This window comes from Zonotrichia albicollis, chromosome 17 (genome assembly GCF_047830755.1).
Source record: "Zonotrichia albicollis isolate bZonAlb1 chromosome 17, bZonAlb1.hap1, whole genome shotgun sequence".
In the NCBI taxonomy this organism is placed as follows: Eukaryota; Metazoa; Chordata; class Aves; order Passeriformes; family Passerellidae; genus Zonotrichia; species Zonotrichia albicollis.
In genome coordinates, this window is record NC_133835.1 from 13,156,209 (window position 1) to 13,171,843 (window position 15,635).

Genomic DNA, 15,635 nt, shown 5'->3' on the forward strand with positions numbered 1-15,635 from the left:
TGCTCCCAAGGAGACTGTGTTTGCATTGAGCATATGTTGCTCACTGGAATGGAGAATTCTCCATTTTTTCTAAATGAGTTTTCTCAGGCTGTCCCTGTTCAGCAAATTCAGGAGAGAAAGGGCAGCAGTGCCCCTTGGCCAGAGCATGGCGAGCACTTCTGTGCTCCTGCAGGAGAAAGCAGAGTGCAGCCTCCCCATGGCAATAGAGTGATCCTCTGTTGGGTGAATTGTTGCTTACAAGGTTAATTAGCTGTAGAAAATGAGCTAGAATACTTGGGACTAATGAATCATAATGAGTCATTATATTTGAGGAGTGACAAATTAAATTCATGCATGTTTTGGACTACTTGTTTCACTCAGAATGGAAAATAGTGCTATGCTTTCTTCTGCTGTTCTGCTGTTGTGTCAAGATGTCAGGAGATAAATCAATATGGCCAGAGCTTGTAAAGTCTGGCACTGCTTGATTTCATGGTGTTTAATCTCTCTCCTAGCTCCTTGAGCTGGGCTAGGAGCAGGAGCTCCTCTGGAATCCGTACTTTGGCTTCCACCTTCAACAGGAGGGATTTTGATCTGTTACTGAGAAATCATGAAGCTTCTTCTAAGCTAAAAGAGAGAGAGAAAGAAAAAATAGTTGTGATGTCCTAATACCATGAGGGGTAGTGTCCTCTGGCAGCTCTGGTTGAGGTGTAGCACCCTCATCTAGGGAAGTACATTAAATTACAGCTCCACCTCAATACCAAGGTGAGTCAAAGAACCTCTTGGAACCAAGAATTCGTGAGATCCTTCAGCTCCTGCTGCCCCCAGAGGAATCTCTGGAGTTTTTCTGTGGAATTAGACCAAGCAAAATAGCCAGACCAGGAGCAGTCAGACATTGTGACCCCTGAAATACATGGGAAGTAAGGATAAGCAAGCTGCTCCTACCTGGAAGATAACTGCTGGAATCTCAATGTGAGATGAAGGACACAGTGAAAAAGAGGATCTTGATGAAAGAATTAATTCTTAGTCTCCTTCAAGCATTATAATATGTCCCTGGTGAGCTGAAGCCTGGCACAAGCTGCTGTGCTTGGTTTGGGGTTTTTTTGCTGTTGGTAAAGGTTCAGCTAGTTCAGGGCTGGAGAAGCTGTGAGCAGTGGGAGGGTTTGAATTCACAGCCTTCCTTTTAAATATATCAGCGGTTCCAGCAGGGCAAGTGGGACTGCTGCTGACTCAGTTCTTTGCTGGATTGATGCTTCTGGAAGTGTTTGGAGAGATTTGACAAATCTTTCTGTCTGTTGAAGGTACCATGGAGTTAGCTGTTTGTCACCACTGGGAGAAAACATCTTTCACACCATCTCAGAGCAAAGAGCACTTTGGGGCTCAAAGACAGAAGGTACCAACTGGCACTTGGTTTTGCTACTAATTATGTACCAGAACCCAATGTAAGTTAGGCCCAAATTAGTGCATTTCTCCAGATGTTTTCACAGTTTCCCTGCTTGCAGCCCTGTGGGTTGTGTTCTGAGTTTTTAAGCACTCATTTTGGTCCTTTCCACTCCACTGTTGTGGTTGGTCCTGGCAGGGTCAGGTGCAAACTCCCACTTACTCAACACTGTAAGACATCAGTGACACAAAGTGGGAAATTCTCCTTGGGGTGCAGAGCTCCTTCAGAAGGCAGCCAGACCTGTCCCTGTGCTTGGACATGTGGGTTCATGTACAATATCTTCTGTGAAAGCAGCTATTCTTGCTCCTGCCAGGCTGCTCTGAAGACCCATACAATGATGTTAATTGTAAGCCACAAGCTGGCTCTTATCTTCAAATTGTTTTTCCCTGACAATTTTGAGCTCAGCATGTTCTCAGTAGGAGCTGATAGATGCTAAGCACTTCTGAAATCCTGCCAGCTTCATTTAAGTTCCTAAACAGGAACTGAGTGCTCTTGAACATATGATCCTAAGGGTGCATTTCATAACTCTACAGCTCTGTCCATATCATTCCTTTCCTCTCTGCCTGTCCCCAGAATGCTCCTGGCAGCAGCAACAACACCAGGAGCACCAGGCTAGTCAAGGCTTGAGTGATGTCTCAGTTAGGATGTCAGCTCAAGCCACACTGAGCAGATTTAAGTGACAGCAGTTAAAAGGTGCCTGTCTGCATCCTGTGTGCAGTGATGTCCCCATCATCGTCGCCAGCACTGCGGATATATTTGAGATAGCTGTAATGGATTTTATTTATGGACATGAAAACAATAATCTAGTGCAAATCCTGCCTTGGTTTTCAGAGTATTTCATTCCATGTTTCAGGCCATGTACTTGACAATGCTCTGACTCTCAATTTCAGGACTCAAATTTTCTCCTCAGCAGATTCTTGGGTCAGATGTAATGAATATTTTGCAGTGTTCATGGGGCAGGGGAGGAGGGCAGACAGGCCTTTATCTGAAGCTTTTCCAGCAGAGTGAGTGCATGGACAGCGTCTGTGTTGGTGCTGTGGGGCTGACATCCTCTCCAGCACGCTTGGCAGCGAGCGCAAGGACCACATGTCAAAAATCTGGGGGGCCCAAAGGCTGCGGACAAAAGTACGGCAAAGAATTTAAACATCAGTGAGTGGAGAGCGGCTGGAGGGCTGGGGGAGCGATTAGCGCAGTGCTCTGGAATGCGGCGCTTCAATAGCGCTCCAAAAGGCTCTGCAGCCCCATTGACTTGTGCAGCGTCAGGACGGGACGGTGGGGGGCTTTCCTTTCCTTTCCTTTCCTTTCCTTTCCTTTCCTTTCCTTTCCTTTCCTTTCCTTTCCTTTCCTTTCCTTTCCTTTCCTTTCCTTTCCTTTCCTTTCCTTTCCTTTCCTTTCCTTTCCTTTCCTTTCCTTTCCTTCCCTTCCCTTCCCTTCCCTTCCCTTCCCTTCCCTTCCCTTCCCTTCCCTTCCCTTCCCTTCCCTTCCCTTCCCTTCCCTTCCCTTCCCTTCCCTTCCCTTCCCTTCCCTTCCCTTCCCTTCCCTTCCCTTCCCTTCCCTTCCCTTCCCTTCCCTTCCCTTCCCTTCCCTTCCCTTCCCTTCCCTTCCCTTCCCTTCCCTTCCCTTCCCTTCCCTTCCCTTCCCTTCCCTTCCCTTCCCTTCCCTTCCCTTCCCTTCCCTTCCCTTCCCTTCCCCCTTTCCTTCCATTTTTCCCTTTCCTCTCCTTTCTCCTTTTCCCTTAATTTTTTTTTCCTCTTTCCTTTTTTGTTTTTTTTCCTCTTTCCTTTTCCCTTTTTTCCTCCCCATCAGCCAGGTGCACACAAGGTGCTCTGCCAGAACCCCCTTGGCAGCCTGCAGCAGTGTCAGCTGTTTCCTTGCCCTGGGCTAATGTGCTAAAAGCCACCTGATCCAGCTGTTGCCAGCTGTGCGCTGGGGTGGGATTTGCATGTTTTTCTCGCGTTTGTCATTGTGGGGTTTTGGTTTATTCCACTGGTTTTGGTTTCTTTGGGAATGGACCCAGCGGGACTAAGCATGTGTCTGTGGTTGCATTCACTTGTTTTGTTTTGTTTTCTTTAAATTTTCCTTCCCCCCCCTTCAGATTTCTAGGTAAATAAATCCAAGTGTGGAATGAATTAAAAATAAAGCTGGGGGGAAGCCTGGCTGATGTGAACACATGCTTTTTTAGTTCAGGTGGGAGAAGAGCACACTCATTCAAGCCCTCATGTAGGGCAGGGAATTCCCTGGCTTTTGTCTAAATATGGCAGGAGAGCAGAGCACAGGCAGTGCAATGCTTCACTGAGTATTGTTTAAAAGGGAGCTTGGCACCAGCCAGCAAGTAGGATTCTTGTGAAAACATGGCACAAGGAGTTGTTTGACAGATTCTGACATAGCAAAGTGTTTACTAGAAAAAAAAAAAAAAAAAAAAAAAAAAAAAAAAAAAGAGGGAAAAGAAATAAATTGCAGAATGCATGAATCCAAAAGCATATTGTCTGCCTAGGAAGATTGCAGAATAAAAGGTGCTCAGCACTGAGTCATAGCCTGCATGCTCTGTGGGCCTGATCCTATCAGTGATTCATGGCACTGAGTTAAAAATCCACTCCTAAATGATTTCCTCTCTCATGTAGGAGAGGGTATGAAGGACAGTGAGAGCTGGGGAAGAGGCAGCCACTCAACCACTGGCCAGTCTCTACCCAGACCTGCCAGGCTGGATGGATCCATTCTCTGCCATCCACCCTGCAGGCAGTGGCATTTCACCAGCAGGTCTCTGGATGCAGCACCCAAGCAATCCTGTGGTCTGTGTAGGTGTCTCCTTTTTGCAGAGCTTATGCTGAGCTGTGGTTTTGAATCTCTGTTGCAGCAGCAGTCCCTGCCTGGAGGAAACCCTTCTCCCTCTGCCTCTGCTGCATCTGGAGACATTGTGAGAACCTTGGAGCATGCAGGCCTTTGGACATCCCAGCATTGGAGAATTTTGTGTCCAAAATTCCTGGTCTATTGTTTAAATACGGCCATGATGTGAGTGTGATTTGTGGGAGGGAGAACTTGTCCAGAACTCAGCACTTCTGGAGGTCTCAGATGAGAACACATCCCTCAATGATTCTGCTACAGATAACAGCTGCTGGGCAGTCTGTGCAGTTCATCCAGAGCAGGACTTGGCTCAGCCTTCCCTACATTTGCCTTGAATGCAACATCCAAGCATGATCATAGCTGGAGCATCAAAGGTAAGTCACTCTTGCTCGGCTTGGTTGGTGCCTTGCAATGTAAACTGCAATGATAGGAGCAGTCTGTAATTAGCACATGCCCTCAGGCAGTTCTGTTGTTCCTGAAATGCGAGACCTAAACTGTTCTGCTGCCACAGGATTGGTTTGGTGAGTGTTTTACCTGCTCTGCATTCGTCCTTGGGTTAGTGAAAGCTTTCCCTAAGAGTGCTCTGGTATGGATCAGAAACCAGGATTCCAGATCCACTCCTGTGGGCATCTTCCAGTGAAACCAGGGGTTAATCCATCACCTGTGCTGCCTGTGAGGTGCACTCCATGGCAAAGCAACACAGCCCAGGGGTTTCTGTGCCATCTTAGCAAAGGCACAGGAGCACTCTCCCACCCTTTTTGGGCATTTCAGTTGATGCTGTTAATTGTCGTGGAGCTGCTGCAAATATTTCATAAAGCAAATATTTGGTGTCCCCATCCAGCAGAAAATAAGCAGAAGAACCAACCACCTGCCACTCACTTGGTCACCTCAACAAGGCCAGGCTAGGGCTGAGAATCAATAGCAACGAAACTGAGCTTTTGTGGTGAGTTCTGTCTGAACTGGGAGAGCAAACAACACCTGGACGAGCTGGGCATGGGCTGGAAGGGAGAGGGATGGTGGGCAGAGGCTGTTTGTGCTCCAGGGTGGGGCTCTGGCACGGCAGGAGGAGGAGGAGGAGGAAGAGGAGGCTCCATCAGCCCCGGTGAGTGGGTGCCTGCCCTGCCCTGGATGGCAGCAGCTCCTCTGTCCAGCCAGGAGCAGAGCCTGGAGTGGAGCTGTCCCAGCCCCTCTGCTCCTGCCTGGGCTGAGTTCAAACAGCACTGGGAAATCACTGGTCTGGCTTAATTTTTAAGATTTAACTTTTAAGATTTAATTTTTAAGATTAATTTTAAGAATAATCACCACTCACACCTCTGCCCAAGCTGGATTCCCTGAGGAAACCATGGAATTTTGCCCTCCCTGGGAAGCAGGAGGATGGCACGGTACCCGCTCTGGCTGGGCCCAAATTCCCAATGTCCAAGTGATCTGCGTTTGGGTGCTGGGTTTTTTTAACTTTATCTTTTTTTGTTGTTGTTTTTAGCCTTCTAAAAACAAACTTCAGATTCGTCAGCTGGAAGTGATCTCATCACATTACAGACTTGCTTTCCTGGGAAACTGAACCCTTCTGGTGGAATGATGGGAAAGTCTCACCTTCCCTTCTTTAATATTCCCTTAACCAAGGTTCTATTGAAATTAGCTTGGCAGGGCAACAGCTCAGAAAGAAACACACAAAAGAAAACCCTTTGTTACTATTAGGTTTTTTATTCTATGTATTTTCTTACTCATCTTGTGATTTTGGGGAGAGGGCAAATGATTTTTGAATCTTTATTGACACATATCCAAATCTCTAGAGAAGGATACATTTTACTAACACAGGAGTCTGTTTGTTCCACTGCCAGCAAAAAAAAAAAAAATAGAGGCAAACCCCAATAATTAATTGTTGCCTTTGGTAGTTTTCTTTGAGCTGCAACACTGTCTGCTCACTCCTACTCCTTTTTCTGCCTCTTACAAATTCTTTGCACAAGTGGGAGCCCAGCTCAGCGCACCCAGTGCAGGATCAGTGTCCTCAATGAGGATGGGCTTGGCTCCTCTTCAAAGGGATCTTTTATCGAGTGCTCAGTGTGATGTGACAAAGCAGGGAAGTGTGCCATGGATGTGGTGCTTCCTAATCCCCTCCTTCTACCTTGATTAAACTCGAGGGCAATTACCCTTGCCAGGGTGGTGAGGGCTGCCAATGTGCATCTTGTTTACAGCTGTGCTCATTTTTTACTTTGTTTTCCCATTTTGCGCTAGGGCAAAACTCATCTGCTTTATGCCATGGATGAAATCCATTTTAAACACCAAGTTTCTGCTGTTTTGCCACAGGAGCTGAGGGATTCAGGGCGTTGTGTTTCAGGCTGGCACAGTTGCTGTCATGTGCAAAGTGATGCCCAGGCTCCCAGAGACCTGCAAGGTCTCACTGTCAGTACAGGGAAGCTTTGGATGGGGCCAGTAGAAACTAAAAAGATTTATTATGGGACTATTTTATTGTGCTAGGAAAAAGAATTTACTGTGGTGTGAGTGGGCTTTAGACGCTGCTGTAAATTCCAGATTAAAATTTCACAGCATTTGCCATTCCATTTCACCTTATTTTATTTTCTGTGTTTTGCTTTCATTTCTAGAATCTGCCATATTCTGAATTCTGATAAATTTAGAAAGTGTTTTTTTCAAAAACGAACAACCACACCATATTTTGGCAAAAAATACTTGGGTTAACATTTTTATTTTACCAGTTTCCCAATTGCCTATAGCAGTCACTCTAAAAAAAGACTGCATCTAACTAATTTTACTTGAAAATATCCTGTTTCTTTTTTTCTCTCTGTTTTTTTATCCCTTCAGAAGAAGCAGGCCAGATTTCAGAGAAACTTTACCAGGAAAAATGCACATCAGCACCCTGAGATATTTCCATGTTTGGCTTTGAATCTGTCAGTTTTACAGGGTGAAAAAAATACATTGTGAATTTTCTAGTTCAGAGATTTGTAGTTTGGTGGTTTGGGCAGAATGCACTGAGGGCAGGAGCTTTTCTCCATGGTCATTCCTGCCTCACCCTGTGTTTCATGCTTACTCTGTGCCCTGGCAGCCTGCTGGCTTCCTCCTTTTTTCTCTGGATAATCTTCCTTCTTTTTTTTTTTGGCTAAAACAGCATGAAAGTCTGTTTCAGCTGATTATGACACGATGCTGAACTTTTCTTTGCCAGGGCTCTCTGGTTGCCCCTGCAGCCACCAGACCATGGTGGGACACCGTGCCCAGCCCCTGTTGCTCCTGTCTCTGTGCTGTGATGCCAGGGCCAGCCTGGCATTCCTCTTGGCACCGTCCTGGCAGGGGTGGCCGGGCAGGCAGAGCTGTTCCCGTTCCTGCAGCAGCCTGCCCACCTGTTCTCTGCTGTGCTGGAATACCAGCCAGAGCCTTGGCTCTGCTGTTGCAGGCTGTGTGTGAGGGGTGGTTTTTAATCCCTCTATTCAGAGTGTTTCCAGGAACAGGAGGAGAAGCATACAGCATATGCTCACCTCGGCTCCCAGGAGGGGTGGAGGGGTGTCCCAGCAGCTGCTGGGGTGATCCTTGTCCGTCTGTCCTTCCACAGCCACGTCTGAAGGTGTGCTCAGGGTGCCTGGCATCACCCCATGAGCAGGTGAGCTCCACGAGCAGGTGCTGTCCCTTCCTCCCCTCTGCAGCCAGCAGCATGGACAGGGGTGTCACAGGCAGAGGGGCTGGACGGGGGACTCCATCCTCTCCTGGTTTTCCTCCAGCTGGAGCAGCTCCACAGCAGGGCTGGGAGCACCTCAAAGGCACAGGATCTCCCTTTATGGTCACAGTGGTCCTTGGGTGTTTGGAAATTTGTTGGATTAAGGATTTACATTTGACCAAAGCAGGTGAGATCTGGATGCACCTTTGGGCTCAAAACACACGAGATATCTGCAGCAGTAGAGCAGGGGGAGTTTGGAAGTCTGGAAGTTTGGAAGTCTGTTGGATTAAGGACTCTGGTTTGGCCAAAGCAGGTGAGATCTGGCTCCAGCTTTGGGCTCAGAGCACACGAGATATCTGCAGCAGCTGAGCAGGGGGAGCAGGCTGAGTGCTGAGCTCCTGCACCCTGCACCTCCCCACATCTGCCCTTGTCACCAAATCTCCAGCACATCCATCCTTGATGTCCTGCATTGCTCGTTGCCTGACCCCCAGCTGACCCAGCTGCAGCCAACAGGAACACTGGCATCACTGGCATCACTGGCACCTCATCTCCCCCCTCCTCCTGTTCCCTCCTGTGTGCCCACCCTGCTCTGGCTGCCCACCCTGCCCTGGGCACCATCTGCTGAGCTTGGGGCTGTCTCCTCTCACCAACTGTCGTTTGTCCTGCCTGGGGGGGCAATGTGCTCACGTTCTGCATCAAAGGACCCTCAGCCCCTCTCTTTGTGGGCCAGCCGGGCTGTCGGAGAGGAGCCAAGCACTTGGCACTCAGCAAGCAAGGAGCATTAATGAAAGCATTGCAGTGAGGTTAGAGCCTCATTAAAGCACTGCTAACGAACCGTCTGCCTTCCAGAAACATGAGATTTTAGCTAACACTTCCTCCTTCTAACTTTATGTATATTTAAATCTTTCTGGGCAGGCAATATTCATTTCTCCAGGCTGCTACAGCATAAACAAAGCCCATTTCAGAGGAGCTGCTCTGGAAGTGCCTTTGGGTGCTGTCTCCAGTCCTGCAGCCTCAGCAGACACGATTTGTGTGGTCATGGCAGTGTCCTGGAGCTCAGGGGACATAAACCCCATCACGGTCTGTGTGGTCATGGCAGTGTCCTGGGTGACATAAACCCCATCACTCCCGGGTGCACAGCAGCACTGTGGGATGAGGGCAAGCTCTGGACCCATCACTGCCCCTCTCCCAGCCCTGCCACTGCTGCTGGCAGCCTTTGCCAGGTGTGGTTTTGGGGACAGAGATGTACCCCGAGGTCTGTGAGCATCACCTGAGCTCTGCTGGGCTGGGGTGGCACTGCTGGGCCAGGTGTCCCCAGGGGTTTGTAGGGAAGGTTCAGCCAGGTGTCCCCAGGGGTTTGCACAGGGGGGTTCACTCTGGGGCCCCCCAGGGGTTTGCACAGGGGGTTTTGCTCTGGGTGTCCCCAGGGGTTTGCACAGGGGGGTTTGCTCTGGGTGTCCCCAGGGGTTTGCACAGGGGGGTTCACTCTGGGGCCCCCCAGGCTCCCCAGCACCCTCGGGCAGGCTGCAGGTGGTGCTCAGACCCCCGGCTGCCCTCGCAGCCCATTGTAAAGCAAATGAATTCTCCCAGGGCCTGGAATAGCTTGGCAGGGAGCAGAGCAGCTGCTCCGGGACTCAGTGCCCCTGTTTGATTGCATTTGTCTGATTTCAGCAGCCTGCGAGGGGCAGGGGAGCCATGGGGACATCTCTCTGCATGGGTGAGCTCACAGCTTCTCCTCCTGCACATCCTCCTCAGCTCAGACAGGATTTTATTCTCCTGCTCCCTTCGAAGCACACCCAGCGGTGTCACTGTCAAAGGACAGTGTTTGATGGATGAATCCATCTCTTTTACCTTACAGGATAAACGCGGTGTTTTTGACAATAAATGCCATTTTCTTGAATGGAAACAAGCAGTCCAAAAGGCTTCTGCTGGGTTTAGCAGCCTGTTTGGAGGGTCTGCCCTGGGGAGAGGGCTGTCATGAGAGTAAACTGGTGTTAAACTGCTGGTTTGTGTTGCAGAGACTCAGAGCTGGATGCAGCTGCAGGTTGGTGCTGAGGATGTTCCCCCACTGCTCCCGAATTTTGCACTGGCATCCTTGGGTGTCCTGCCTGGGGCTGGGGCATGGCCACAGCCTGGGGAAGGGAGTTAGTGACTCACTGTGAAATTTCCTCTCCCTTTCAGGCATTACAACACAGATTTTCCTCTTGCACAGGCCCCAGCTCTGCAGACAGGCACTGCCCTCGCTGCAGGGAAATTGGTAGGATGTCTTGGGGCAAAGGTAAAACTAAAGTACATCAGTAAATGTTAGCAGGATCAGGACCTTATTCAGGCATAAATCAGGTAGCCCCAGCCAACAATAGAATTACCTAAGTATAAAATCCCATGTAAGCCAGTAAGATCAGCTCCAAACCTGCTATGAATTTGCTTTTTGTTTCCATGCCAAGAATATATCACTGCTAACTGCTGCAATCAGGGCTGGTCCTTTCAGGTTTTTTTAAGTGCTTTTGAGCACGTTTATTTCCCGTCCCCAGCAGATCCACACGGAGCCTGGCCCTCCTTCCCTGGGGCATGCCCCAGCCTGTTCACCCACAATAAATTGTCCCTATCAGGGAATATTTTTTTTCTTTCCTGGCTGTTTTTGTTACTGCATTCGGTAAACAAAGGGACAGCAGCAGTGACGATCCAAACCCGTTCTTTTTTATTTGCCTGGGAACAGAGTCAACTATTTGTTGGTCTTTTGTTGCTGCTTTTGTTCTCTTTTTAGCCAGAGACCGTTGGAGCAGCTCCTGGTACCTGTGGGCAGCACGTACTGGAGCTGCAGCATTTGTCACCTGCTGCCACCAGCCCAGGGAGGGGCAGCGAGGAGCACAAGGTGGGGTATGGTACCAGGTACCAGGTGGAACCAAAGGTGCAGGGCACAATGGTCCCTTCTGTCCCTCCCAAACAGAATGAGAACAGCCTGCAGCAGTGTGCTGTGGTTGTATGTGCCTCAGTTTCCCCGGTTCTCAGTGCACTGAGATGAGAGGTCTGGTTGCACCTGGCTGAGCCAGGGTGATGCCAGCTCTTGGGGATGAGCTGCTCAAAACACTTGGAGAAGGAAGGCAGGGAGGGATGGGAGGGAGGGAAGGAAGGAAGCTGGAGGCCCCTTTAGCCTGAGGACAGACCTCTCCTGGCCTCTCCATCTCTGGGGCCTGTGCAGCAGCTCTGGCAGCTCCAGGCTGGTCTCTTCTTAGCAGAGACACCAGGAGAAGCACCCTGGCTCCCACTGCCATCCCCACCTGTGCCTCCAACCCACACCAGGGCTCTCCAAAAACCCAGCAGAGCTTCCCCTTCCCCGTTCCACTGGGACACAGCACAGCCAGGAGCAGGAATGCATTTCCCATGCTTTGGGCACTGGTGTGGGCTGGGGACACCCATCAGAGCCATTTGTCACCCCAGGCCACTCTGGAACAGGGTGGGGAAGCTGCTCTGCCTCCTGTGCCAGGCACAACTCCTGTGCTGCAAACCAAACCTGCAGGGGAGCAGCCCCGGGAGCCATCTGGTGCCTCTGAGGCTTTGATGGAGTGGAACAAAACCAGAGCAGCCCAGCAGGTTGGACTGTGAGCCATGCTGAGCCTGTCCTGCCCTGCTCAGGCTGCCTGCCCGGGTGCTCAGGAGTGTGTTGGTGTCTCCTGCCAGTGCTGCTGAGACTGGGGGGTTTGCATGTAAAGGAGGATGGGTCTGCGGTCAGGAGATACGAGTGGAGGGAGCAGCATCTCAGAGCAGCATCCCAAACACCAGTCAGGCAGCAGGGCGGCCAGGGGAGCTTGGGGACATGTGGTGTGTGCTCTGAGCCTGTGGCAGGACAGCCAGGACCCAAAGCTGTCCCCAGGGCTGAGGGCAGCACGGCCAAACCACCATGGATGGCTGGAGAGGCTGCCCTGAGCTCTGCTCCTCCTGGGGGGATCAACAGAGCCGCAGCACACAGGAGGAGGGGTACACATTTGGGTCCCCCCCAAACAAGTCCCAAATCCACAGAGGCAAGAAAAATGACTCAGGAGAATTCCTCTGGGATTTTACCTCGCACCTCACTTTGTGATGCTCTGGGTTTGCTGTGGAAAGGCACAGCCCAGCTTGGTTGAATCTCATTACATTAAGCATTTGCTGCCTGGTTTCCAGGAGCTGTGAGCAGCATTTGCCATGCTGGGAAACAGGCTGGAGGAGGGATGTGTGCCCTCCACCTGCAGCTGTGGGGGCTGCAGTGACTCACTGATATCAGGGGGCTGCCCAGAAAGGACCTGGGGATGTTTATGTTGCAAGGGCTTCTGGAGGTTTGCTCTATAATTACAGTTATGTAAAAAAAGAGGCAGATTTCAGAGTTTACTCTAAATGAAAAAGGGAGGAATGATTGTTTCTGACTGGTCATGGATTCATTTTTTAATTGTGTACCCACAATGTGTTGTCATGCAAGAAAAATCTAACCCTTACAAAAACTCATTTCAAAATGAGTAACTGCAACATTTTTTCAGTCATTGTGTGAGAAGGCTGTTGCAGGACTGCTGGGACTTCCCTTCTCCCCAGAATGAGATTCTGGTGTAATTAATGGGGCATTTGGACTCTGATAGCATTTGCTTCAATCCAGTTTCTCATGGAAACCCTCCTGATGCCTCTCAGATCTTCATGAAGGTATGTAAGCTTTACTCCTCCGCTTTCTGCCTCCCAGAAGGAGAATGGGAGCTGGAAAATTCCCCAGGTTCTTGGCAGAGAGGCTGAGGTGGTGTGGCTCTGCACAAAGCAGCTCTGGCCATTGACCCTGGCAGCAGTTTTATCTTTTGCTGGGCTGGGAATCGTGACCTCAGCCATTGCAGCAGGTGTTCTCTGGAGCAGTCTGCAAGGAAATTGGTTTAAATAGCAAAAGCATAATTTATCCATCTGAACTAGCAAAGTGTTAATGTGTCTCAGGGGTGAAACAAAAATTCTGTGAAATTTTCAGGGCTATGCTTGGTTTTTCTGCACCCAGACAGGCTCTCAGTGCCTTGTGCTTGTCCATCACTGCCTGGAGAATGCCCAGCACAGAGAGGATATTTCTGCTGATAACAGGAAAGCCAGTGTTTGGTCCTGCTGTCAACAGGTTTTAGCTTGGAGAGAAACCTCCACTAATCAGCTGCTTTGTGGCATTTTTACAGCAAGATAAAAGACGCCTGGAATTATTTGTTGGTCACCAAGCAAATGTTTTTACTGGTGAAATGTTCCAGAGGCTGTTTAGAGTCTGATTGACAAATGTGCCAAAACTCTGCAGCCCTCCCCATGCCCTCCCCTCCTCAGATCCAGGGCTGAGATGGGAGATGGAGCTGATGGAGCTGTAGATGAAGAAGGAGATGGAGCAAGAGCTCAATGGTAACCCGGGGTTGAAGTGAGGGGAGAAGCTCATTTGTTATGCAAATATCTGCCTCAGCCTGGCGTAGACAGTGGAAAGCTCGAATTATTTTAAGCAGAGGAGCAAAGTTCTCTCCATCCCCTTCTCATCTTGGATGCTTGAAAAAACAAAACAAACCAGAAACCTCTGTGTGAACCATCTGACAATGATCAGCACTTGGCCTTTCTGGCAAGAGCTGGGTGAGCACAGGCACATGGAAATAGAACAGTTAGGGGGAAAAACGGCATTGGAAGCAGCCAGGCTTTGTGTTGTCGTGATGACAGCACGAAGGGATCATCCTGCAGCCTTATCTCTGGAGCCTGCCAGGCACAGCAGAGCTGCAGGGCTGTGTGGGTGACACACACAGAGGAGCTGTGGCAGCTTCCTCGCTGCCTGCTCAGCTCTCGGGGCAAGGAGAGGAGCAAGGATGGCTGTTATGGATGCAGGAAACCCTTTCAGGCCCAAAATCGAGGTGGGAGGCCGGCCCATGCAGGGGAGGCACCCGTGCATGGCAGGGACCTTCCTGCACCGGTGACCAGCCACCCCCCGCAGCTTTGCATGAGCAGATGTGCATTTCATGCTGCTAAAGAAACCCCTGTCAGTATTTACATAGCGTCGAGGGGCACCAAAGGGACAGAGCTGAGCCTTTCCCATGCGGGCAGTGATGCCAGGCTGCCATTTCCATGGGGAGAGCCCATGTGCCACGTGCTCCTGCAGCACGGGCTGAGTGAGGCAGTGGTGCTGCCTGTGCTCTGCCCACAGGCAGCTGTGGTAAAACCCTGCTTTCCAGGCAGGCTGCATCTCTCCAGAGTGGTTTTCCGCTGAGCTGAGCTCTTCCCTGGCCTCAGCATCCTTATGCCCCTGAGAAGGCCTAGGGGGATGCTGCACTCTGGTGTGCAGAGGGCTGGGTAGAGCTGGGGATGAATCAGCTTTTTAAAAGGGGCTTCAGACCAGCCCTAGATCTGCACCAGAAAGATTTCCACTGGTTCTGCAGCCCTATGGTCAAATGGAGGGGCAGCCTTTCTGCCTCACTGGGTGCTGGCACAGTCTGGGCCCTGCTGGGGGAGCCCCTCTTTTTCCATGCAGTATTTATCACACTTCCAATAATCCCTGTTGGGTTTCCTCACAGCCCTGCCCCAAACACATCAGGCTTTGAGCTGTGCTGCATCACTGCTCCCAAGAGCACAGGGTCCCTGGGGCTTTGCTGGTGTCTCTGAGGGAGGGCAGCGAGGCCATGGGGCTGGGGAAAACCCTTAACAGGACTAAACAACCCCCCAAAAAACCCCATCCAGCCTGCAGAGTCGAGTCCAAGCTGTTGTGGGTGGGGCATCACCCTAGGATGCTGCGGGCACAGGTGACATCCCTGTGGGCCCAGGCTCACCTGGTGTGCCACAACAGCCTGAGCTGTGACTGGCTGAGACTGAGGGTGGCACTGAGCTGGGTGACGCCGAGCTGGGTGACGCTGAGCTGGAGAGGCTCATGAGCCCCTCCCAGGCACAGGGCAGAGGAAATGGAATGATTTTCCTTGGCAGGGCCAGGAGATGCTGGCATGACCTCCCCAGTAACCCCAACATGTCTCTGCAGGGCCACCTGCCCCCAGCCAGGTGTGGGCCAGGTGCGGTGGAAGGAGCTGTGGCTTGTGGTACAGTAGCACCTGGACTATTTCCCCTTTGTGTAAAATGCTTTGTTTCCTTAGAGCACTGCAAAATCTCCACTGTCATTCTTCAACACTTAAAAGTAGTTGCTCTCATGAACATTTTTGAAATAGTTTGAAAAATTTGTGCGGGCATTACAGTGTTTGCTTTCTCTGATGACTATTTTTAATCTTGTTTTTCATTAAAAAAAAATAAACTGAGATAGATATGAATTGAAACTGCGCCTTTAAATATGACGTGATGTTGGCTGCCCAAAACTAAACACAGAATAAGGGAGAGCTGGAGCATGTGCCTAAGAGCTGAGAAAGGCTAAAGCTTTGAATGCCACTCGCTTGGCAGCACTGTGAGGGCAGAGCCCAGGAACCACAGCCAGGGCAGGGTGCTGGCCAGCTGGCACCAGAGGGGTTAAAGAAGCAGGTTCACCCTGCAAGGAAAGAGCTGCAAGTGGCCTTTCCAGGAGGAGATGCTGGCACCCCACTCTTGCCCTTGGCACCCAGCCTGAGAGCCACCAGAGCCCCCTGAAGGACACAGGGCAGCACCAGGAATGACAAAGGCAGTGAGGGGATGCTTCCCTTCCATGCCCCGCTGGTTCCCAGCTCGGCAGAGGAGCTGTGCAGGGAGCTGCAGCCTCCCCCAGCTCCCATCCTGGGCTCTGCTTTTGTTCCC

At 50.5% G+C, this 15,635-nt stretch overlaps 1 long non-coding RNA gene across 1 annotated transcript in view; it reads left to right on the forward strand.

Moving 5' to 3' along the window:
• The window catches only part of LOC113459526 (uncharacterized), a 35,183-nt gene that overhangs the window by 11,647 nt on the left and 7,901 nt on the right, over positions 1–15,635 (forward strand). Inside the window, exons 6-8 of the long non-coding RNA XR_012582986.1 lie at positions 1,278–1,369; positions 4,272–4,632; positions 5,100–12,584. This is a non-coding gene — a long non-coding RNA (uncharacterized LOC113459526). The remainder of the gene's footprint in view (positions 1–1,277; positions 1,370–4,271; positions 4,633–5,099; positions 12,585–15,635) is intronic.